Here is a 26,181-nt window from a genome sequence, read left to right on the forward strand (position 1 = left end):
TAAACACAAAGTGGTATAGGCCACTCTAAGTACATGGGACTGCCATATAAACTGTGTGACCAGCCGCCGTATTTCTGCTGCACTTGCTGGTGGCAGTGGTAATACTTGAGCAACATACCATACTTTTGAAAGAAGAAACACGTTGCTATAAGTCACTCTAGAGATTATGGATATATTCCTTCGCTTATCGCAAGACACTGTATGTCTTAGTCTTCATATCACTACACTATATGTTCTATTTTTCATTTCTTGTATCGTTGAATAAAACACTACCCCCAAGATTGTCGCTTCATTCGCAATATCATAAGGTGAATCTTGATAGCAGTTTATTGGGTTTTTTCCTAGCTGCAAAATTTTGGATTTTTTGTCGTTTACTTTTAACCCTGTTAATTCTTGCGTTGTTTTTAAGATAGCCTGCAACTTCTGCAAGTCTTTCTCATCATTTATCAGAACAGTTACGTCATCTGCATACGCGAATGTTCTAAACGATTTTGTGCAGACTTCCACTCCCCGCACCTGTTCTTGCATCCACCGTACAACGGGTGTAATTGCTAAGCCAAATGCAAAGAGTGATAATGGACACCCTTGTCTTAATGATCTTTTCAGTGGGAAAGACGTTGACAGTGTCCCGTTAACATTAAGGCGTACTCTTGCATTTGTGTAAAGCAACTGAATAGCTGATACAACTTTTTCTCCTAATCCTACTTTTCTTAACAACGTAAAGAAATAATCGTTCTTGATTGTGTCGAACGCGTTTGCAAAGTCCAAGGCTAAAATTGCTGCTTTTGATCCAACTTTTTGTTGTTGAAGTGGCACTACATCTCTTAATGTATTTAACAGTTCAAAGATTGCACCATGCTCTCGAAAGATGAATTATTGTGGTCCTATTAATTTCTCCGCCAATTGTTGTAGTCGTTTTGTGATTAGTCGTGTGTATAATTTATAATCCACACACAAGAATGTTATCGGGCGAAAGTTATTTGCCGAGATGAGACGTCCTGGTTTCGGCACGAGTACCATCACTCCTAACAGGCTCGTTGGTCCAATGCGCTGTTGTCGGAAAACTTCATTTACCTATCGCGTCAGCATGGTCTGTACCACTGGCCAAAATGTTTGGAATAATTCAATAGGTAAGCCATCGATGCCTCCAGCGCGATTGCTTTTGCCGGCCATTACAGCTAGTTCCACTTCCTCTCTTGTAAAAGGCTGTCGGAGGAACTCCCTTTCTTCCTCTGTTACTCTTGGTCTATAGTTTTCAATAACGGAATAATCTTGTTTCTTATCAGCACTTGTGTCACTGAATTTATTGGAAAAGTAATCTACTAAATGTATTTGAATGTCTTTCGTATTTGTAAGTTTTACTCCTTCTTCACCGTCGATCTCTGTTATCAACTTCCGTTGTTCCCTGCGTCTTTCTCCTAGGACTTGCGCCAGCGGAGGTTGTTCTTTGGGATCGAACATTACTAATTTGCTTCGATAATTATATCCCTGCATTTTTTTTGGTTGTACATTCTCAGAACGACTGCTTGTATTTTCTTATATTCACTCAAAACTGTTTGATCTGTTTTGAGTTTGTTTGCTAATTCTCTAAGAACTGCATGGTAAAAGTTATACTTCTTATAAAAATCCGCCATTTTTTCTTTACTGTATTGCATGCAAAAGTATTTAATTGAGGGTTTTAGATAGGAGTCCCACCATTGTATGAAGTCCGTCTGTCTATGACTCATGGCTTCCCATTTTCCCCATTGTTCCTCAAATTACCTTACGAAAGGCTTCATCTTGAAGTAGTTGAAGGTTTAATCGCCAATATCCTCTTCCTTTCCGAACGTGTGGGATATTTAAAGCTATATCTAAGTGGACACCCAAATGATCACTGAAACAGTTTGGAAGTACCTCTACTTTTGTGGAATGCGAGAACAGTTCTTTCGTTACATAGAACCTATCTAGTCTACTAGCCGTATTTGTTCTAATGTATAAAAAAAAAGGTAAAGTGTTCCCCTGTGCATAGCACCACGCCATGAAGGCGTATAGGGGGTGTGGGGGTAACGCCCCACACTTTCTTGATCCGGTCGTGAGTGGGGGTGATGTGATCAGCATCACGCCCCTGACCGCCTTTACCCCCCAGGGTTTCCCCCAGGTACCCATGTTATTCGACGCTGGGAAGGCGCCGGGGCCGCTTCCACCGTTAGAAAAGTTCCCGGATTTGAACCGGCCGGGGATCGAACCCGGGACCTTGAGCATGGTAGTCAGACGCGTTACCGACTGAGCCACCGCGGCCACGATGTATGTATATCCTTTTTCTCTAGGGTGTTTTCTTTGCCACACATCTATTAGGTCAAACCCAGACACTAAAGTCTTTAAACTTGGTGAAGTATTAAACCCAGGGGTTTGATCCTCTCGCCTTAACGTACAGTTAAAGTCTCCCGTGCACAATATATGTTGTCTATTTCCGCCGAGGGCTGTAGCTACTTGAGTATTGAAAAATTCCTCTCTCTCTTTTCGTGCGTCACTACCAGACGGAGCATAAATATTGCATATCCACACGTCACCCACATTTACACAATTTATTCGACCTGATGGATGGGATAGTACATTTCATACTGTAATACTATTTCTAACTATAATTGCCGTCCCGTTGAATTATGATTACTATTATTATATACTACATAATCAACACCAATATCAAGATTTTCTATACCTAGTTCTTGAATACATACGATATCTAAATTATAAGAACGTATATAGTCTATGAGAGCTTTTCGTTTACGTTGAAAGTTTATTGATATTTATTGTAGCTACGTGGTAAATTATTTCCTGTTCCATATGCTTGCTTTGCATTAATGTTTTATAACACTCGCTTGAGTTGTCAGAACTTAAGTTATTAATTACAGATATTAGAAATAAACACCATATGAACAGACCCTACTACCATTACTACTATCTATATACTTTGTCAAAGTTACTTATTATCCTGTGTACTATCACAAGTACCTGTGTCCACTGTCGTATTTACTGCTGGTTTCTTTGCCTTATTTCGTTTGGGGTGAGGTCTCTTCGACGCGGTCGCCGATCTCGACGTACTGCGTTTCTTCTGGCGATGCTCAAAGGTGTCTTGGCGACGGCGCTGAAGTTGCCATTCCGCTTCCTTAGCCTGTGAGGACTTCAAAGTTCCGGCATCTATGGACATAGGCATCTCACTGTTCGCACCTTCCATCTTCAATGTAGCATCCATCATCTCGGGGGTGGATATCCCCTGATCTGGCTCCGGCGTGCCGTCGGACTCGACCGACGTGTCGGCATGCTGCTCGAGCTCCACGTTCACTGGTTCCAGTATTGGGGTGTCTTCTGCATTCTGGTTCTGGTCTGTCGACTCCTCCGTTATCACCTCCATTTCACTTGCGTCGACGGTATCACTCAGGGGCTCAACTGGTAGCTGTTCTGTCTGTTTTTGGAGAGAGTTCGATGTCGAAGCGCGATTCAAGTTATTGGTGTCGGTCTCGGTGTGCTGCGCAGATAGGTTCGTAAAGGTTGCCGACATCACTGGTTCGGTGGCATCGATCTGATTGGGCCCAAATCTGGCGACATTAGCATACAGGGGGGGATTCTTCACAGGCCCAACAGGACGTCGTTCGGGGCATTTCCCAGCCACGTGTCCCCCCAAATCGCAGATAGCACAGGTGCGTTCCTGACCAAGATACGTCACCCAAAACCGTTGTCCACATATTGTAACATACGAGGGAATTGGGTGACGTAATGACATTTTCAGGATATTTCGTCCCGTTCGAACTTTATAAATATGTTCTCCCGTGTACACTTCGTCCAGAATTTTGTCGATAATTTTGCCATATTGGCTCAAAACTGAACGTATGTCGTCATCTTCGAGTTCCTCGGGTACAACATGTATCCGGACCGTCACATAGTACATACCTGCCCACGTCATGTCAACACTATATTCATCGGTATCGTCGTGATATTTAACACAGCCCTATTGAGTTCTGTATCAAACGTTCACCAAGCACTCGCGAAGTTAATTTCAGGAACACACACTTATGAAACAAATCAATTTCTATACTCACTACTTGTTCAGGCGTTAGCTGCAACGTGTCGTTAATCCAACGATGTAAGTCTAAGGTCGAGGGCCTAGTTGCAACATTCCGAGAGTTTAATTTCAGGGCATTAATTCGCCTAAGCACCATTCTACTAAATGGTTCTATTCAACAGGACACAAAAGTTGCCACGCGAATGGAAAGTAGCCGCTTATGCAGGAGCAGCGCGCACGACGTCTGCTCACTCACGCGTTCCGTGCGAGACCACACCACTCCCCTACAGAGGTCGACTAGTTGACATATTATATCGCGTTGTTTTTATGATATGTAATGATATGTATATTTCCCCACATATCACGAACAGCCCCCTAACACCTCCCCAATTTTCCTCATCACCCCCCAAAATATTTCACAAAATTTCACCTGGCTCCAAATTTACTTTCACATAACCACCAAAGACTAAGATGTCGCAACATTTATCGAACAAAATAGACGATTTTGTTGTACATGAAACGAAAAGTTTCTAAGTTTGATGAAAGTTCTCTTATGCATTCAAAACTTAATTGAGAGTGGACCCAATTATCTTAACGCACTACCATGAAAATAGGCGACTGGGCAGAATTGCGCTGGTGCCACATATGGGAAAAGCAAAGCGAGAGAGGAACAAATATCGCTGGTTCCCGCGCACTGTGTGGCAACGTCAACAGTCATCCCTGATCTTTCGAGCAAATACTGCCAGTTTGTATCATACGGATTACAAAGACCAACTCTACAACGAGGTCCTTCATTCTCTTGAACCTCCGAACGCACGGGGTTGTGCTCCGACGTGGCAACAGCGCGAACTTCTGCCACCCGCCTAATTTCATGGCCGTGCGTTTACCCGCCAGTTTCACTCACCAACTGTGTAACGTTCTGAGAGAATATATCGCTTATAAAATGTTCTGGTAAAATGTTTGCAATTTCCTACCGCATCGCCACACCAACGTTGATCATGTGATTGCTTTATAATAATTAAACATCGAACTGTTTGATTTTTTTTGCCTGAATATTCCCACCTCGGGTTTTGAAACTTTAAAGTTCTAATAATCTTGATAATTTCCTGCTTCTCGAGCTGTATGACAACCCAGATAAACCCCTTCATCCACGTCAGTTTAAACCTCGTCTGTTCTTTTATGCGTTTTTGTCCCGGACCGCGCGTAAAGGTCGCGTTCCGACGAAATGCAAAATGTCAACGACCGTAATGCCCAATTTACTGCTACCGTACACGATGATCATAGAATTTTACGATATGCGAACATGTCTTTGTTAATGCTGATTTATTACTCCATGCTGCATATCAGGTGAACGAAATAATGAAGTGCGTTTGAAACTAGCTCATTTCACATCAACATGTCAATGGCCGAAATATTCTTCACAAAGAGAATGAAAAAAATGAAAAAGAGTTGCGAGGGATGAAAATCGAAGAGAAGAAAAATTGATAAATAAAATCTAGGCACTGGCGTACGCAGGAGGGAACTGATGGGGTAACAGCCCCCTCCGAAATTGTGAGAAAAATAAAAAATTTCAAACGGAAGCAGTAAACACCACGGAAAAAATCTGGACCAGGAATTTTCCCAGTCATCCCCCGTTTCTGCGCGGCTCTGAGGCCCACCCAGCCTCGTTTAAATGGGTACCTTGGGGAACCGTGGTATACCTCCACATCACCCCATATGCCTTCATGGCATTTGTGCATCTTTTTACCTATATCACTGAACTGGCTCTGCAAGCCAATCATGACAATAAATATGGTTGTAAAAGGGAAGAAAAACAACAGAATGTACACAGATAAACTCTCATATTTTGGCCGAGAAGAAGTCCCTATTCTTCACTGAAGAAAAGATGGAGAGAGATTAAAGAACAAAGTGAAGCGAAACACAAGAAAACTAATAAGACAGAAGATGGAGAAACAAAAAGATAAAAGATGGGAATAAAGGAAGAACTAAAAGGTTTTATCAGAAGGAAATTAAAACCGCGAAAGAAAATAAGTAATTTTCTTTCTCCGGCCATTCCTTCAGATACAGAATCGCGCTTCGCCCCAAACGCTAAGCAACCAGTTAAAGAGAAAGTGAAGCAAGGTTGGTTGCATACGCATCAGGAGTTAGGTATTTTTCTCGGCGTATAATTCGCCGCGCGCGTTGATTTATTATTTATTAATTTTGCGGGACTCTCGTTCACGGTCCGGTCATTAATGTCTGACTCCCTGGTGCTACCGCTTAGCAGTGACGTGAACAGGAACCTCGGAAGGGGGAGGGGTTGTTATGACGACTTTTTCCCTACTCAGCGCTATATTTAACCGTCTTTTGATGTTCTTTTAGTGAGCTGGGCGAAGGTGTAAGGCCACCAAATCCCCTGGACACTCTTTAGGCTCTGCGTATACAGCGACGCCGAACTCCGCGCTACGACCCCAGAAGGGCAGGGTTCGAATCCAGGCCTGAGCATGGGTGTTTGTGAGTGCCCTTTCATCAATTTTATCATATCATCAGTAGGGAACGGAACTTTATGTGCTAAAAAACTCAGAAATAGTTATTTTTTATGTGTCATAAATGTTGAAAATATGTGATAAAAACAGGAAAATATGTGACAAAAATAAAACATTTGGTAACAAAAACAAACTATAACATGCATTTTAAACACCTGAAATTAGTTTCTAAATGATTACCTCTTAGCGAGCTATTTTTTGGAAGAGTTGCAGTGGATCACCATAGTCTTTTCCAAATTCTCATTGTAAATCTGTGACGATTATCTCTAAAAAACATCTTATATTGTGAGAAAGATCGCTCCACGTCACAAGAAACAATTCTTGCATATTTGAAGCATGAAATGTCACTAACGCCGAAGTTTTCCAAAGCTTCCTCTTCCTCTACTTCACCTCACATGCAATTTGGCACATTGTTTGAAAACCTTGGTTTTTCCCCAAAAATTCTGTACATTTAGACATTTAGATCCAGTGAGTTCTTTCAGTTTCGTTTCTACTATACGGACTTCACCAATGGAAGCTGCCAAAGTGTTCGCGGACGATTCAAGCTTTCATATGGAATTAGAGAGAATGGACAGGTTTGTTGAAATGTATGCCAATTCGACTTTTAGGGAGGGCTCCATCAACAGTTTTTGCAGAATTCTTCTTTGTCGAGATCATTTACAACAGATACAATTTTTTTCAAAGTTCTGGGCATAACATCTGCATCGCGTAACTACAGGTGTAGGGGGAAGGAGAACCTCAGGACATTTTTGTTTAAAAATGTCTATTCTTCTAGGCGACTTGATAAAAACTTTCTTCCCATTTGAAACCAGTTTATCGACATCGGGATAAAGAGCTCTTATCTTTTCACATATTCTATGCAATGCATGCGCCACACATGTAATGTGCACCATTTTGGGGTAGCTAACGGCAAGACCACTGCATGTAAGCTGCAGCATCTGTCAAGAGAAGAACATTGTCAAATTTTATGCCTTCTGGCCACAATAGCTGCATTGCTTCATTAAGCCCCAGCTACTTACAGCTATTTTCTCCCAATAGGATCGTAGGCGAGGTGCCAGAAGTCTGCCAGCGAGGGTGTTCAAAGACAAAACAAACCTAGCACTCTCGATATGAAAGAGGTGCGGAGAATAAACATTTTTCCTTCGAGGATTTCGAGGTAGATGAAGTCAATGAGCGATTTTATGTATTTAAAATGAAAATTCGCAAAATATGTATTTACATACAGAAAACTGGAAAATATGTGTTTTTATGTAAAATAAAATTTGCTGTGTTGACATATAAGGCTATGATCAGAATTTTGGCAAAAATGAGGGTCTCTATCTTATCGCAGAAAAAACATTTATTTACTTAAAGTTCCTTTCCCTAATCATCACTCATCCTCATCGTCGCGATTAGACAAAAGTGGCAGAAAAGCGAAGTAAAATCAACATCAATGAATCAATGCAGCGAGTGTGCGAGGTATAGTCGACGCGGTACCTTCGTTAACGACCGGATGGCTTTGGAGTCCATGGAGCGCGACCACCAGCTGCAACAATCACTATCAAAGCACAGTGTTGCCACACATCTACTCTACACCACCTTGTCCCTCCGCGCACTAGCACCTTCCGACGGTCTCCACATTCAAGTTGCAAACTACGGCAACAGCGTATCCGCAGTCATGTGACTGAGACTCCACGTGGAGTAGACGAGCAGAATGACAGCTGCGCCCATTGGATGAAGGCTGAGTTTGACTGGACGAAAACAATTCACCCGCTGTTTAACCCCACCCACGTTCGTAGCGGCGCCTTGCTTCAGTTCTTGGACGTTAACGAAGTAAACGCATGGATTATACTAACTCATAGGCTGAAATTTCCAAACCATGGGGAGCTATTGGGGCTATAGCCTCTCCCGAAAGGTTGAGAGAATTAAAATTTTCAAATAAAAGCAGTGAAGAACTCCAGGAAAGTCCAAAGTGGTGATGCAAGCCTCCTTAAAACAACGCCGATGACCATTTTTGTGTTTGAACAACTTTTAAAACTAAGAATAAAATGATAATTACGAAATACTTTATTATGCATCCCCCTCCTAAACGCAGCTATGTAATATGCACCTTTACAATTCCAGCCCCTCTGAAGGAAAAAAAACAATGCAGCGTACGCTAGTGTTAATGTTGGTTCTATAAGGAAATCTGTAAAATATTGTATTCTTTACTACGCTGCAAGATATTTATAATATTGTTAAGTTGGTGTTGTAAGTCCAATTTATGCACAGTAAGGCTTTATAATATAGGGTTATTAAAAAAGAATAGTAGAAAATTTATTTTTAAAGAGATACAGAAGCACCTGTGATTCCATTACGCAATATGCTTGCTCTACCTTCGTTGTTGCCATTTTAGCTATCAACAACAAATAGCGCCTCTAGCGGATTTCACGTCAACAACAACCACAGGGTATACATTTACAACCTTCCTTTTTTCTTTCCCACCAGAATTGCTTTTGTCTCTCTTTTCACTTAAAAATAAATTAACCTTACTTTTGTATCATTCTTTTTGAATAACGCTGTATTGTTACGCTTAAAAGTATTTAAGTAAACAAACAAAAATATAATGTATCCGTCATGTTCAAACTCCTGCGTACAGGTAGCGTTGAAGTGGTAGTTTTTGCTGAAACCGGATATACGAGGTGTGGCTAGAAAAAATACCGGATTGATGTTGCTGATGATAAACTGCAAGCGCGTCAAGGTCAAGCGGTGCATAACGTAATATCCTGCCTATCGACTGTGTGATTTCCCAGGGTGCGCGGCGCTCAGGTCCGCTGTAGCTTGTTGATGAAGTGAACCGTACATGTGTGCTCCGTCGGAAAAATGTTAAGTGTGAAAGTGGAACAGCGTATCAATGTGAAGTTTCTTATAAAACTCGTAAAATCCGCCACAGAAACTTATGGTTTGTTGAAGGAAGTATACGGAGATAAGTGTTTATCACGCACGTAAGTGTTCGAGTGGTTTCAAAGGTTTAAAGAGGGACGAGAAGTGATCGCGTCCTGCACAGCCTTGCACGTCGAAAACGGAATCAAACATTGCAAATGTCGGTGAATTTATTCGAGAGGATCGTTGCTTGAGTATTCGAGCTATTGCAAGACAACCAACATTATTACATTAAGGTGCTGACGGCCCTTCGTGAGCGAGTAAGAAGACGTCGACCTGATTTGTGGAAAAGCAAGTCATGGATTCTTCATCAGAACAATGCTCCTGTCCATACGGCATTGTCAGTCAAGGCTTTTTTGGCCAAACATGGGATCCCAGTGTTAGAACATCCACCCTATTCGCCGGGTATCACTCCGTGAGACTTTTTTTATTCTCAAAGGTCAAATCAGCACTGAAAGGAACCAGATTTACGACCGTACAATCTGTGAAAACAAAAGCGACGAAGGTCATGAACATGGTTTCAGAAAATGATTTCAAGCACTGCTTCCAGAAATTGAAGATTCGTATGGAGCGGTGTATCGATAGTGCAGGGGAGTACTTTGAAGGGGATAATATTCGTATTATTGTACAAAATTACAAATAAAAGAGTTTGTAGCAACAGTCCGGTTTTTCCTAGCCACACCTCGTATATACCACTTCAACGCCATCTGTACGCAGGAGTTTGAACATGACCTGTTAGTAAGTAAGATTGTGAATGAATGAGTTAAAAATTGTGTCCGTCGGCCATTTCATCCTTGAAAGCATACGAGGGAAAATACTTTATCTAAAAACCTTACCTTAAAGTAGAAGAAGGGGTGTAAAGAGCCAATTTGTGAAAGATTAAAAGTGCAAGTAAAGGGAGAGAACACGTACAACACACTAAAAACTTCCGCAGGAACGGTAGAAAAGGCCCGCTCATCTCAAAAAGCTGAAAACATTTGTTAAAACATTGTCATCATCTTCCAACATGGACGATTGGGAAGATTGAAAGTTTTTATGATGACAGTAAAATCAGCACATTCAATACGAATGTGCCGAACACTTAAAACAACATTACAGACACGACACATTGGAGCAACATATTCGAAATGTTGCCCTAAATATTTGAAATTGTATTTCAAAAGATATAACACTCAGACTGTGCCTATCAGACTAGTCCAAAAGTTAATAATTCTTGAAGCTGAATTTACACCTCAACACTGACATTTTTATCTAATGATTAGGGCACAAATTTATGTTGAATAAAAGATAAACATCTCGGTAGAACAAACTGATCACATTTCGGTTAAATAACACTCCGATGTTAAAGTGGTAAATATTCTCGAATTTGATTTAAAGACTATAAATATTATTAAAGACCGGATTTTAAAGGGAAAACTTTTCCTCTAAAAAGGACAAAAAAGGGAAACTTACTGTCAAAAAATGGAAAAAAGAACTACAGTTTTCTTGCACTCCACTAAAAATACTATTTTAAATGAAAGCGCAATATATACCATTCATATGCGTATAAAAAGGGATACATTACATTTCGTATTAAAGTCCGGGAACTTTTCTAACGTTGGAAGCGGCCCCGGCGCCCACCCAGTGTCGAATGACATGGGTACCTGAGGGAAACCCTGGGGGGTAAAGGCGGTCAGGGGCGTGATGCTGATCACATCATCCCCACTCATGACCGGATCAAGAAAGTGTGGGGCGTTACCCCCACACCCCCTATACGCCTTCATGGCGTGGTGCTAAGCACAGGGGAGCACATTACCTTTTACCTTCATTCAAAATAACAGTTTTAGTAGAGTGTAAAAATAAACTATAATACTTACTTATTTCATTTTTTTGATGGTAAAGTACAGCGAATAATCTCACCATCCGTTTCGATGAAATCTTCCTTGCAACAGCTTACCTCATTCCATAGCTTTCTGCTACTTGTACCTGGCTTCGCCATTTCACTAACACTCAATACTGTCGTCACTGTCACACAGTTAAGTTAAAACTATTCTAAAAAACTTCACAATTAAAGTCTAAATCTAGCAGATAATTACACTTTCAACTCAACAGTTTTATATGTTCCAAACTGTTGATGAATATCTTTCACCATTGACTTGTTGAGTGCTGTTGTCCATTCTGTTCTTATGATATGAGGACTTTGTGAGGTCTTTTGGATTTAAATTGTCGTGAGGGTCATGGCTGTTTAGATTGTGAACCTATGTTTTCGAGCGAAACTATGTCTGTCGGATCCGATATTTTAATTTCTTGGAATTAGTTCTTCTTCTTCTATCTAACCTAACCTCACATTGTAAGTGCTCACACTAATGACGTTACGTCAGCCAATCCGATTGCTTGAAACTGTTGTGGCATCAATCACTACCATTTTAATTACAATTCTGTTATACAATTCTCTTTCCTACTAAAAGCCTCATTTGCCATTAAAGGATGGTCCAAATGAACTCAACCTAACCACTGACTAATTTCTGCTATCTCTTCTTGGGCCACCATGCACTCTTCATCTTGTATCAGTGCATATTACCGCTACTACTATTAATACAAGTAGCAACAATTATTATAATGGTGGTGCCGATTGTGGAGGTGGCATTATTTTAAAAAGTGAGTCACAAGCCACGAAGAGTTCTTATCCTGTGTAGCAGTAGCCGGTTATTATTCGTGTTTATTAGGGCCTCCCCGATGATGCAGTGGTAATATCCTCGCCTTGTAATCAAGGGGTCCCAAGTTCGATACGCGGTGGAGGCACATAGTGTTCGAACACCACTTTAAATTATAGATTCAGTCACGATTAGCCTTTCTATGGATAAAGTTGACTTAGAACCCAAACAAGCATACCCCTGGGTTTTTTAAAGTTTGTTATGAATTAAATCGGTTCGACAACTCTTATTTATGCTATTAGGCTAACGGCGACTGAAATATCTAAGGACGTAGTATGCAAAGGAAGATCATGGAGCCCCTGTGGGCATAGCTACCGGCTGTTGAAGCTGAGAATGAAAAACTATTAAGCAAGATGTGATCTAAACCCACGACCTTCCCATCGTTAGCCCCCATCTCGATCATTCTATGCCTGTTAACACATTTTCATATATATGCACACAATGGGTATGTTTTTTTGGTAAATAGTTGTGCCGAGCCGTATGCTTATTTTGTTAACTATGCTGCTTTTCTTTATTTTTATGTTAATCGCGATGATGGAAAATAGTCATGAACAGAACAAACACAGAGAAAGACTCACTGCCAGACTGGAACTTCAACCCAGAATCTTTGGTGACGCTATCGAGTTGCTAAAGAGGTTTATCAGATATCTGCGGTAGTCTGTATATCAGAAAGAGAGAGAATATCAAAACAGGGTCGTTGTTATGTAGTGGAAAAGTATTAGGCACCCACATACTAAATCAGTGTTTGATATGAAATACCCGTTTGACTCAAATTTGACTCATTTGAGTCTTGGTTGCTAGGTGATGTGATTTATTGATTTTGACACATTTTAAAATCTCCTATTGTGACTGTAGTGATTTAAGGGGTGATGCTCATCATATTATTTTGGAATGTCCAATTCACTCAGAGAAAATAAAGACTTTATACAAAACATTGTCAAAAATTAATGTTCCTTTTCCCATTAATATGACTTCGATTTTGTGTGCTCCAGATGTTAGAATTGGATATGTTATACTTGGTTTTTTGAGAAAAACTGATCTAAAATTATAATATATTTCTGTTACTGAATGAGTTAAGGTGGCCGCGGTGGTTCAGTCGGTAACGCGTCTGACTACCATGCTCAAGGGCCCGGGTTCGATCCCCGGCCGGTTCAAATCCGGGAACCTTTCTAACGTTGGAAGCGGCCCCGGCGCCCACCCAGCGTCGAATAACATGGGTACCTGGGGGAAACCCTGGGGGGTAAAGGCGGTCAGGGGCGTGATGCTGATCACATCACCCACACTCACGACCGGATCAAGAAAGTGTGGGACGTTACCCCCACACCCCCTATACGCCTTCATGGCGTGGTGCTAAGCACAGGGGAACACTTTACCTTTTTTTGAATGAGTTAATGTAGTTATATAAAATTGTATTTAAGAGCGTTTATGAACTTTGTGTGTAAAATTTATATTAAAAATATATCTTATGTACTTATAATGTATGCTGGGCATAAACAGCCACCTGTAAAGCTGTAAGTCCAATAAATCTTTGTTGAGTTGATTTTGACGGCTGATGTAAGTTAATTTTGAAATGAATATGCAAAAACAGAATTGTTGAAAAATTGGCAGAAACAATGGACAATTACAGAGAAGACTAACGGGAAAAAATACTATTCAATTCAACCACTTATACCTAAAGAACCTTGGTATCAAGATATTAAACTTTCAAGAAATTCTTTAACAAACCATCTTAGATGTCGGCTAAATTACACCCTAGTCTCTAAAGACTTGTACACAAGGAAGATTGTGCAATCCCCAATCTGTCAGTGTGGTGCAACTGAAGGAACACCTGATCATGTTATATTAGAATGTCGTCTTAATGTAACTACGCGTAATTATTTCTAAAGAGATCTAAAAGAAGCAGGATATAATGAGGCATGCGCCTTGTCAACACTTTTGAGGAACCCGACTAAGAAAATAATAAATATACTTACCAACTATATTGTAAGAGAAAATATTGTATTATAAAATTATGAAAATGTAAAATTATGAAATGTAAAACAAATGTAACTGGTGCATAGCTGAAAAGCTACAACCAAATATACATTTGTATATAAAAAAAAGAAGTTTATTTTCGAGTGCAAGTGTGTGATATTAAGATCAGCTTAAGTATTTAGGTATTCTGACTGTGCGAGATTTAATATATTTTTCATAAAAATACCCATAAGTGATTCCCACGTCTAAAAACGCTTCGTAGTAGGTTGGTACATCTTGTGTTCTCCGAAATGGAATAATTGTAAGTATATTAAGTAAAGTTAATCCGGGAACGTGACAAAAGAATCGAGTACTGTTTAGCACTGTATCAATTTGATCCAAGCACAAGTCATCCTCATCGTTACTTGTCTCAAATAAATCGTTATTGATCTGCTTTTTAGGAAACACTATCGAAAAATATAACCTCAAGAAACATTGATAAGATGTTTACCCCGAATATATCTTCATGCTAATCTTCACAATAAGAAACGGCCATGTCTTATACTTGGAACGTGGTCCAAAAATTCCTCCACCAGAATTTCCACGAGATAGCCTTAATGAGACTTTAATTGCCTTGAATTATGAAGCTTCCTACACAGCATTAGATTCCCTGATGGCTAATTAAGAGATCCAGATCTTTATTATTACTATTATGCGACTGTTATGCCCTCTGTACAGTCCACGACCGTGATATTCATTTGTTCATTTGCTTGATTAGATTTTAACCTTTCGCAAGGAAGAATGGGATGACAGATCGTTCAAAAGTAATATGAAGTCAGACTCGAATAATGATGATTAATTTGATTCCTCTGGAAATGCATTGTATAATAGGCATTGGCGTTGCCAAACGTGGGCTCGGCGGGCACGGGCCCCTCGCGAAAACTTGTTAATTTATATTGCTCTAGATTGAAGACATATAATAATTTCAACAGCCGTGCTTAAAATATTTTTGGATGTTTAATTCCAAAATTACATTAGCTCTCGTTTTAATGATGCGCAAGGAAATGTGACGTATACCAGCTCTGTCATATGGCAAGTTATTCTTCACAATAACGAGCTGTCGGATTTTTAGGTCCTAAAATAGGCTAAAAATCCTAAAATAGGTTCGAAAAACCCTAAAATACGTTGTAAAAATCCTAAACTAGGTCCTAAAAATCTTACGTTAGGCTCGAAAAAGCCTGAAGTAGGTTCAAAAAACTTAAAATAGTTCAAAATTCCTGAAAAATGCTGATTAGGTACAGTCACCGGCAATGAAAATGGGACACCTATATCCTGAAATACTGACTATCTTGCATAACGTTATGTGTGCTGCCTAACCCTACGGCGATGGCAGAACTTACCATTGGAAATTTGCTATTAAAATCCACTCTTTTCCGTATGGTTAGGCAACAATCTATTTTTAATTTTTTCCACAGTCAAACTCCGCAATTTTGTCTGTGAGGATCATCTCATGTATGCTGAAAATAATCTATCAACAAAAACATAGTCAGTGGTGCAAACTTCAATGCTGAAATGTTAGTTTGCAAGGCATGAATGCCACAAAGCACCGAAGTCACGCAAAAGTGAGCAAGACCACACAGATCAGACCACTTTGGATTGTACGGGTGACAGTGACGCCAGATATTTTGCCTTGTTTAGAGGTTTTTAAAAAAACATCGTGAAATTGGAGGAAAGGAAATGGACAGAGAGTACGTTTCCAACACGTTCGTCATTGAATGTTTTCATTTCCAAACAAAGCAAATGCCTCTGTGTGACATGAAAATCCTGTAAAACCTTTAAAAATATATAAAAACCTAAGAAGAGGCTTGATTTAGGTGCATTAACCTACAATAGGTTTTAACAAGCAAAATAGGTTTTATTAGGCACTATAAAACTTCATCAGTTGTTGAGTTTTTAAACCAAACTCTGACATAACTTACTATTTCTTACATACCTCTAAAGGAAAAAATAGGTTAAAAACCTAGAATCCGACGTCTAGTTATAACGCCAAAAAGCGTTAATCGTTTTCAGAAATCGCTTGTAAGTGGGTAAAATGACACGTCAACATGCATAATAGCGAAGCAGACTCCGTGGCTGAGTGATCAGCACAGCGCGCTACAACGACAGGGGCTCCGGGTTCGAATCACGGCCCGAGAATGGGTGTTCTTTATGCATGCGCCTTCATCAATTTCATCATCACCCATGCCCATCGTCACGATTAGCCAAACGTGTGAGAAAAGCGAAGTAAAACAAACTAAATCAATCATTATAGTAAAATAATTCGAAATTATATTTTGTATGATTTTTATTATATCTCACAAATATTATGTGAAAAATCCCGCAATAATCAAATTTTCTGCTATGTAAGGTTCATGATTTGATAACATTCTGGAAAAGTAATATTTTTATAAATATAGTATTCACAATTAATATTCATAGTAAGTTTGTTTCAGTACTGTTTTCTAATAATCATTATCGAACCCAGTCTTGCCGACCACTTATCACAACGCTCTACGACTCCAGCGGTCCCAGGTTCGAATCCCGGACTGGGCATGTTTTTGGCGAGTGTCCCTTTATCAATTTCATCATATCATCTCTCATCCTCATCTTCACGATTAGCCAAAAGTGGCAGAAGGCGAAGTAAAATAAACCAAGTCAATTAATGCAACACATTCCTTTTTGTAATAAGTGAAGGTTGGGTTTCACTGGGAAAGACATTGTGTTTTCTCTTCCCGAGTTGGAAACACCATGTGTCTTTCTCGATCTCATCTGATTTTGCTCGTAAATACATAACGTTTAAAACTTCACATAGCTATTAATTAATATGTGCCCATTGATTAAAATTTTGGCATAATCATAAAGAGTAATATTTCGATTATGTCTAGGGTGTGTTGACAATATAAAATTAACTTTAAAGTTGTCACCGACTGGATCCAATGAACCTCTTGCTGCCCGATATAATGGACAGCAGGGCCTGGTTGAGAATCACCACTCTAGTGTCTCAGTAGCCTGTTTACATTGCATAAACAATGCATATAAAAATTAAACCACAGACAAGGGTATATAAGCAGATACAAGGCAGAAAAACCGGTGCACTTGCCTCCTGCTGGGAACGGCCCTTTGCAAGAAGTTTCGGAATAATACGTTGAGAGGCGCTGAGAGGCATCACTCGAAATCTTGCTTATATATCCTTATCTGTGATTTAACTCTGTGGGGCAATATCCTTTTCAGGGTCCAGGTATGCCAACGACTTTCTTTCTTGGTGGTTTCATGTGTATATAAAACAGACTTATCTGACCCCCTCTGGTCGTATCAATACCAGATTTCCCACTAGGCAACTTGGAAACGTATTGAGTGTTCATGATACGGGCTCCTACAAATGTGGAAAGTTCGGACTGATTCCGACTCAGAACCAGTGGCGTAGCAACATATCGCGAGGCCCTGGGCGAGATTAGAATGCGAGGACCACATCCGTTCTTTAAATTTGAAATCTCAATGTGAATCGAACAAAATCTTCAGAGATAACGTCAGCAAATTATTAAATTTAAATAATAAATTACTTACGAAAATATTTAATATTTTTTTCACCCTAAAAATTTCTTTCTCTGTTCTGCGGAAGCTGAAATCTGAAGCTGTTGTAACTAAAACCCTGCTAATATTATCCATGCCCTGCTTGAGTTAAAAACAACGCAAGCATTAAAATGCCTCGCACTTGCTTCATGGCAGTTGGAGGTGCTTTGTTGTTAACACTTATTAATATCGGGAGTGCACGGTGAAGAAAATAAAGAAAAGACAAGACGAAGTGCTTTTTATTTAATAAAAGAAAAAGTGGGTAAAAATGCATAAGTAAGTTATAGTGAATTTTTGTGTAAATGTTTTAAATGAGAAATACGACAATAATTGTTACTTTTACTTTTACATAATTCTTACTTTCGATCCCCTTAGGCTTAGGGTCCGCCCACCTGTATGTTACGATAGTTACGCCCTTATTTGAGGTATTCATTCAAATTATAACGTTTAACTAGAATTTTAAAACAATGTTCTAATTTTATTGCCCACGAAAGTTTGCCTTTTTCATATTTTTCTGATTTCTATTATTGCATTTTATGCATCAACCCTATGGAATGTGAGGCCCCTTCAGGTGCGACGCCCACCCCTTGCTACGCCACTGCTCAGAACAATACGTTAACTTATTCAAGTCACAATTTAACACGTAGTATCTGGAGGATTTAATTATATTTTTTTTTTGCACATCGAGCAGTACAGTCGGACGCATATATATTCCCAGATTTCAATTTAAAAAACGATGAGCTTAGTAGCTCTTTTGCACAGAAATGCATGCAACGTGGCTCGCAGCAAGTTAAGAATACATTCTCTACAATATTATCGGAATGATGCTGATGGATATATTCAGGTGAAACTTCGTTTAAATGCAGTGAAAGTTATATTCGCTAATCCCTCTAAAAACCCAATAAACTGATCCCTTAAAAGTTGAACATTAGTTAAGTAAATCCCGATTGCAAAATTTGCTTAATACCATTTGTAACAAAACGAAAACTCAATTCCTTTGCATACTTCTACATTTGGTTTGCATATACTCTAAACATGTTTCCATGACAACGAGGAAAACTCTCAAATTAAACTGTGAATATGTAGGCAATGCTTGTGTTTCTTCGGATAAACCAGATTTTTCCTAAAAATGTCTGCAATTATGATGGAAATCCCATACTTCAGCATTCGTAAAAGCAATCCAAAATTCTCTACCCATTAAGTACCCTAAACTTCATTAATTCTGTGAGCTGTAAGCTAAAAGACCTTAGGCGCTCGAGTTCAAGCGATTCATTTTGTGCTTTTATTTATTTTATTTCTTTCTCGTATCATTTAACAAAGGTCTTTCCTAGTCTTTTTATTCACAGAAGCTAATCAGAACTGAACATACTGTCTTACGTGGGATTCGAACCACGGGACGTGGTACAATCATTTGAGTGATTATCGTCATCAAATTACAACAGTTTTTTGATTGATTGGGTTTATTTTACTTCGCTATTCTGTCACTTTTGGCTAATCGCGAAGATGAGGATGAGTGATGACATTAATGAAGGGAAACTCGCAAAGAACACCCATGCTGGGATTCGAACCTGGGAGCTCTGGTATCGCAGCGCCCAAGCTAACCACTCCGCCACGGAGATCGGTGCAGCAGTTTGCATGAAAGTAGTGAAATCTGAAGTTATAGGGTCCAATAATGAAACTTCAAAACTGGCTTGGGGTGTTGACATCTGATCAACAAGCGTTTCGATATACAAACGTTTTTAAAAATATGAATGGGGTGAATTTCTTCGGTTATTTTCGTAAGAAGTTAGCTAAATATGTCGAGAATTTAATAGTGAAGGGAGAGTTTTAAGTTGCAGAGTACAGTTTGTGCACTATTTCGCGTAAGAATCAACAATTTGACGGTTAATTTCGCGACTGAACGCCACACGCTTGAATCTACGTACCTCTGTTACGTCATGTATATTCCTCCGTTCCAGCTGATCCCTTGTAGCTACCGAGTCTCCGGCCAATGGCTTTGTAGTTTCATCCCATTGATCTGGCTTGAGATGTGGTCCAGGCAGGCTGTGCGGGCGGGCACAACCGACAACACACCAGCGCACTCTCGCGATCTCGTCCCGCGCTACACTGAAAACCCGTCGGCTCCTGCACGGGCTCGCAGAGAAGCAAATCTGGAAGAGTCGGTCGTTTCCGTTGCACATCGGACAAGCTCGGGTGTCATTTGACCAGAGAAGGTTGTCTAGGGAGAGGGCGTGACCTAATGGGAAGAGGAAAAAACAAGCGAAGGGTGAGGTCACGTGTTTCGAGTGGCGAAAAAATATGATGAGAATTTCGTGCGAGGCAGGACGAAACATGGAAGTGACGTAACGGAAAATGGCTGTTTGTTACGACTGACACTTTCGCATTTCATTAAATTCCCGTCCTACATGCAAGTCTTTCTCCCCTCCCCACATTTATCTTCGCTTTCTTCTTCTCCCTTCCGGCCCCTCTCAAGCGATAACATTATTCGTGCTAAGAGGAAAGCAACAACTGTTCTGATAATGGCCAAGATAGTGCAGCGACATTGAACAGGCAAAAAGGAAGACGGAACGAATTAAAATCACTAGCTTTTGAATTGTTGTTTAATACCACTTTATGCACAAGAGGCTAATCGAGATTGGATCTAGTTTATAGTGGGATCCGAACCACTGTGCAATGTGCCTCCACCGGGTATCGAACCCGAGACCCATTGATTCGACGACGTTACCACTATAAATACGATAAATGCACATCGGGTAGGCCTACTAGCTTTTAGATCGACACAGTATTCGAAACGAAAATACAGTGTGTTTCAAAAAGACTGACTCGATTTTACAACCTTTTTCTTATCTGTGCAACCACGCAACTGGCACTACTTGAACCGCTGTGGTCTAGAGTTTTAAATGACTGCCGCTAGATACCACGGTAACGATGTCGACTCGACCCTTCATAATAGAAATATGTATGATACATCGTAGGAAAGGGTATGAATCAAGAATTCCAGAAATGTAGGATTTATGGGAAGGAAAAAACCGTAGTATTAAGTTTGAGAAACTTCCATTATAAATTAAACATAATGAGCCTAATTTATGTACAGATGTAAGGCTAAATGTCTAATTTGTTGTTACTCTTGTTGGGTTTAGTTATCTTAGCATAAATCATATATTTGCAGTGTGTTTCGCTAAGAGAACCGAACATAACAGACCTAACAACATAGGAACTCGTCGAGTGACATCACAACGCAAGGTTGTCCTCATGTTGTGCGATAAGGAGACAAGTGAAGTCAGTGTCTCCCTTATCGCACAATGCTAGGATTGAATAAAATAAACAAAAGCCATATATTTCCCAAAGAAATTGAAGAAAAACAATTTAAATTAACGAAAAAAGTATAGTTATTAAAAACTAGAAACTTCAATATTTAAAAATAAAATAAAAATCATAAATACGGATGAAAACACGAAATAAAGAAAGTTGAATGCTAGAGGAAATTCTCATGCATATCAACGTTAAAAACTAAAGTTCGACCTGGCAATACTGTGTTTACAACATGGTATTCGATTCGCAGAAAACAGCTATGGTAAGTAATGTAAGAAAGTTTGTTATTTCACAGAACAGGAACATCTAAGTGAAAAATGAACAGTGCCAATTCGAAGCGGGAATTAAGTACTGCGTGAGAACATATTTTCTTTTTACGCTGAAACGGTAAAACACAAGGGTCGATTGTGCAGTATAGCCGATATAGTAGTGCCCAAATAGACGCTAACATTAGTCCTTCACAAGATGGCCTCTATCCAACAAACGTTTTGTGTTCTCCAATTCAGCAAGATATTACACCCTGTGATTTTTCTTGTGGGGATACGTAAAACAACGCCTTTTTGTTGTACCATTACCAATTGACTTGGATGAGCTCAAGGAAATCATGGCTGCAGTAAATTCTGTGGAAGAAGACACTCTCAGACGCGTTTGGAACGAATTCAGCTCTCCTCTTGATGTTGTCCGTGCAGCAGGTGGAGGGAACGTGGAGCATTTATAATATAGTGAGTGAAACTCGAGGACTCACTTAATACTTTGTAATTTGTTTGGTACCTGTAACACATTTTCATTATTAAATATAATTATTTGAAATTGGGTCATTCCTTTTTAAACACGTTTTATTTAGTAAGATAAACTTTAATTAAAGTTTTACAAGGACAATTCGAGATAAGTTTACCCATATGTTGGAAATATTTTTTTTTATGTTACACCTGGTTCCTGTAGGTTTTTATTTATTTTTTATATATTACATCTTGTTTATCGTGGCGAAGGCTTATATATATATTATATAATATATGATATTATATTAAAATATTTGAAGATAACGCACATTATCATTACAGCAAGAAAATGTTAAAATCCCGACTGTCGTGGCGGAAAATAATTCTCCATTCTTCGACTAACAGTAAGGCAGAACATTTTCAGGACGTTAAATGTTCGAAATTTCTCGACACTGTGAAAATCTCGAATTCTACATATTATCTCTCTCCAGGGGTGCCCACAGGGGGGACAATGGTGCGAACACCGCCATATAATTTAGGGAGAGGTGGAAGTTTTGCCCTGAAATAATATAACATTCAACATGTATATATTTTTCTACAATATTTATTGAAAATTTTACATCCTGGCACCATTCGATAAGGCGTGCGGGACTGGGAATAAGAATATATTTCCTTCGTAATTAATTTGGAAGGATTTAGGGGGAACAGATCAAGTAACATGTTCAGTAAAGCTAAAAAAGTGATAGGATACCTATTGTACAGTCATGGAAAAAAGTTCTTCCCCATAAGGCTTTAATAGGAGCAAGTAATGCAGGAGGGTAGGCAACACATATTGCACCCTTCGATGATCGGGTGATTTTGCCTGTCTGAACACCGAGAAATGTGTTCCACGCGAAGGTCAACATGACAAGAAAGCAAAGACGGTCACGTGACTATTGGTTACGTGGAGTGTTGTGCTTCTCCACGTCCCCAGTTCCTGATCCACATTGCAGAAAAAGTAGAGCTGCATGCAATATATGAAAATAGGTTGTTTTCAACTACACGCTTAATTATGATTTTCCCAATTGTAAATGTATCAGACGTGTCTCCCGATTTAGTCGGGACAGTCTTTTACTTTGAATTCCTGTTTGTCATAGGCGTAACTTGACGGGAGCAGAAAGGGCATTTGTAACCCCCCGCCCAAAAAAAAATCAGGTTTCTTAAAGCTGCTAAAACAGGAATTAAATACTATGATTTGACGCGTCCAAAAAAAGTATTATATTGAAAGATTTTTCCCAAATACGTAGATAGCAATTTAATACTTTGAAAGTGTCTCAGATTTGTTTATTGTCACATCTTAGTGTGGCACAGGTCTACTACAAAAGTGGAATTTCGTAACAGAAATATGAACCCACTCCTTTTATTTCGTAGCCGATTTCATCTTGAAACTGAAATTAAGAATATTAGTTAACAATGTCATTGGTAAACAATAAAAAATGTGTTAGACCCAATTCTTTAATACCTTATCATAATCTTTATCGCAAGTTTAAATTTTGTTGTAAGTCCACTTTATGCAAAAAAAAAAAAAAGGTAAAGTTCTCACCTGTGCTTGGCGCTACGCCATGAAGGCGTATAGGGGGTGTGGGGGTAACGCCCCACACTTTCTTGATTCGTTCGTGAGTGGGGGTGATGTGATCAGCATCACGCCGCCCCACACTTTCTTGATTCGTTCGTGAGTGGGAGTGATGTGATCAGCATCACGCCCCTGACCGCCTTTACCCCCAGGTTTTCCCCCAAGTACCCATGTCATTCGACGCTGGGTGGGCGCTGGGGCCGCTTCCAACGTTAGAAAAGTTCCCGGGCTTGAACCGGCCGGGAATCGAACCCGGGGCCTATAGCATGGTAGTCAGACGCGTTACCAACTGAGTCACCGGCACAGATAGACTAATCTGAAGTGCATACAGTTTAAAGTGGGATCCGAACCACTATGTGCGATCACCTGGTATCGTACCCCAGACCCCTTGATTACAAGGCCTTACCACTACGCCATCAGTGAGGCGCACACAATCTTTGTATTTCGACCTTTTTAAACCTATATGTATCATATAAGAGGTTGTTTAACGTTGCTATGCCTCTATGGATTATATTTAGCCAGTATTCGAGCACATAGCGTCAGGTTTCATAGAATATAAGCTTCTCTTCCATGTTTATGGTTTCCTGTCTGCAGTAGAAAAACTGGCAGGTTCCCATAGCTTTTCTTTCAATAGTCTTCCAATGGTTGCATATCATATCACTCAAATTTGATTCATTCGTTTCGAACACAATCCCCGATGGCGCAGTGGGATCGTGGGCGCCTTGTAATTAAGGGATCCCGGGTTCGATACTCGGTGGAGGAACATAGTGGTTCGGATCCCCCTTTAAACTATAGGTCCATTCACGATTAGCCTAACAGGACATAAAGTGGACTTAAGACACCAATCAACCAACCAACACAATCCCGTTATTGTCCAGATTATCGAATCCAGAACCTTCGTCGCGAATAACATAAGCAGGAAGACGATGTGAAATAACCGAACAGAAACAGAACCTAAAACCTACATCGGATAGATTGGATTAATTCGACGATACACCACGGGTTCTGAAATGAAAAAGAATACGAAAGTTGAAGGACCTCTATACGCACCCACTTTTCCTCCATTCAATGGGGAAGATATCCTTCTAGCTGAGAAGCCTTTACGTAGGAGTGCCCTGAGGGAACTTCAAGGCCACGACGATAAAGTGTTGGGACGGGACGGGACCAAAACATACGTCAGATAGCTGTGTTCCTCCTTATTTCGTACGCCATTGATAACTGGAACACGTGACCTCGTCTTTGGTAGAGCAGAAGCCTGCTTGCTTGCCACCACCCTTTAGTTCAGTGACCTTCGCCCGTAGTCAGCAAAAGTGAATGACTCACCATATACTTGTTGTCTGTGAGGCTACACAAGAATAGATATTTCGTTAGTGGCTGTAAGTATTGTTTCATCTGCAGTTATATCAGTTAACCTTTCAATAGTTTCCTTCCTAATGGTTACGTTAGTGATAAACAAGTAAATTAGTTCTCGAGAGTGAACGTTTTATCTATTTGAACGGGGGATTTTTTTACAGCCTGCATGTATTATTTTTTCCTGAAACAAGAAGAAATTCGAAGACGCAAAAAGAGTTGTATAAGAGTAGTTAACAAAAGGAAAAAAGAAGAAGAAAACGAAAATGTAAATGCTGAAATAAATTATGGTAGAGATCGAGTGAATGACATTTTGTCATGGGGCCTCCTCGATGGCGTAGTGATAACGTCGTCGCCTTGTAATCAGTGGATCCCGGGCTTGATACACGGTGTATGCACATAGTGGTTAGTATCCCACTTTAAACTAAAGGTCGAGTCCAGATTAGCATATCTGTGGACCAAACCAAAACTAAGAAAGAAATTGTCACAGTGCAAGAAAATTTCATGTTCAACCAGATACGAAACAAAAGGGAATAATATATTGCAGGTTGGAGTTCACATCTGTAGCATCTAACCAGCACAATTATGAATCGCAACATATCGTATCAGATCCATTTTTATTATACATGTATGATAATATAAGAGAAGTAGAGGAAAGAGAAAACCAAGCGAAACACGAACGCCTTCTCAAGAATTTCAAATCTCGTTACATAAGGAGTCCCGAACAGGCATGACTTTCTTGTTCTTGCTCTTTTATCTGCTTCATTTCATCATAATTCATCGTTATGGTTAACTGCAGGGGAAGAATAATGACAATAATTGCCAATACAAAGCCAATGACAAACAGAACAACTCGATTACGGAGGTGCCAAGAAGAAACGAGACTTGACAGTTTCTCCGTCTCTCGGTTTGTCGAATTGAAAATTGCTCTCCCGTTCTCGGTCTCGATTAGTTAAATATAGAAATCGAAAATGTATGTGAATGAATATACATGTATTTTATATATTCCGGTTTTGTAGGAGATTTCGTGAGAGATTAAATAAGTACTCTTCCATTGTATTTATTAGGGCCTCCCCGATGGCGCAGTGGTAGCGTCGTCGCCTTGTAATCAAGGGGTCCCGGGTTCGATACCTGGTGGAGGCACAAGTGGTTCGGATCCCACTTGAAACTGTAGGTCCAGTCCCGATTAGCCTTACTGTGCATAAAGTGGACTTGAAAAACACCAACTCAACAACCATCGTATTTATTTTTATAATTTTTATTCCCTGTTCGATGATCGCGACGATAAGGACGAATGACCATTACATGAAATTGATGACGAAATAGTCAAACACCCCCGACAAGGACGGTACTCAAACCCGGGAACTTTGGCGACGATATCGAATGTCAATCACTTAATGAGCTTGACCACCGAGCCTGCTTAATGTTGTTTCTGTCAGGTAATTCGTAATAATATCCCACATTCACT

General features: G+C 39.8%; 1 protein-coding gene across 2 annotated transcripts in view; it reads right to left on the bottom strand.

The window, feature by feature from the left end:
- Positions 1 to 19,802, bottom strand: part of unc80 (unc80, NALCN channel complex subunit) — a 310,307-nt gene extending 290,505 nt beyond the window's left edge. For both annotated transcript variants that reach the window (XM_083128968.1, XM_083128960.1), the window contains exon 1: positions 19,646 to 19,802. The gene's annotated coding sequence lies outside the window, so the exon portion shown is untranslated. The remainder of the gene's footprint in view (positions 1 to 19,645) is intronic.
- Between the last annotated feature and the right edge of the window lie 6,379 nt (positions 19,803 to 26,181).

This window comes from Lepisma saccharinum, chromosome 1, assembly GCF_977018435.1.
Source record: "Lepisma saccharinum chromosome 1, izLepSacc3.1, whole genome shotgun sequence".
Lineage (NCBI taxonomy): Eukaryota > Metazoa > Arthropoda > Insecta > Zygentoma > Lepismatidae > Lepisma > Lepisma saccharinum.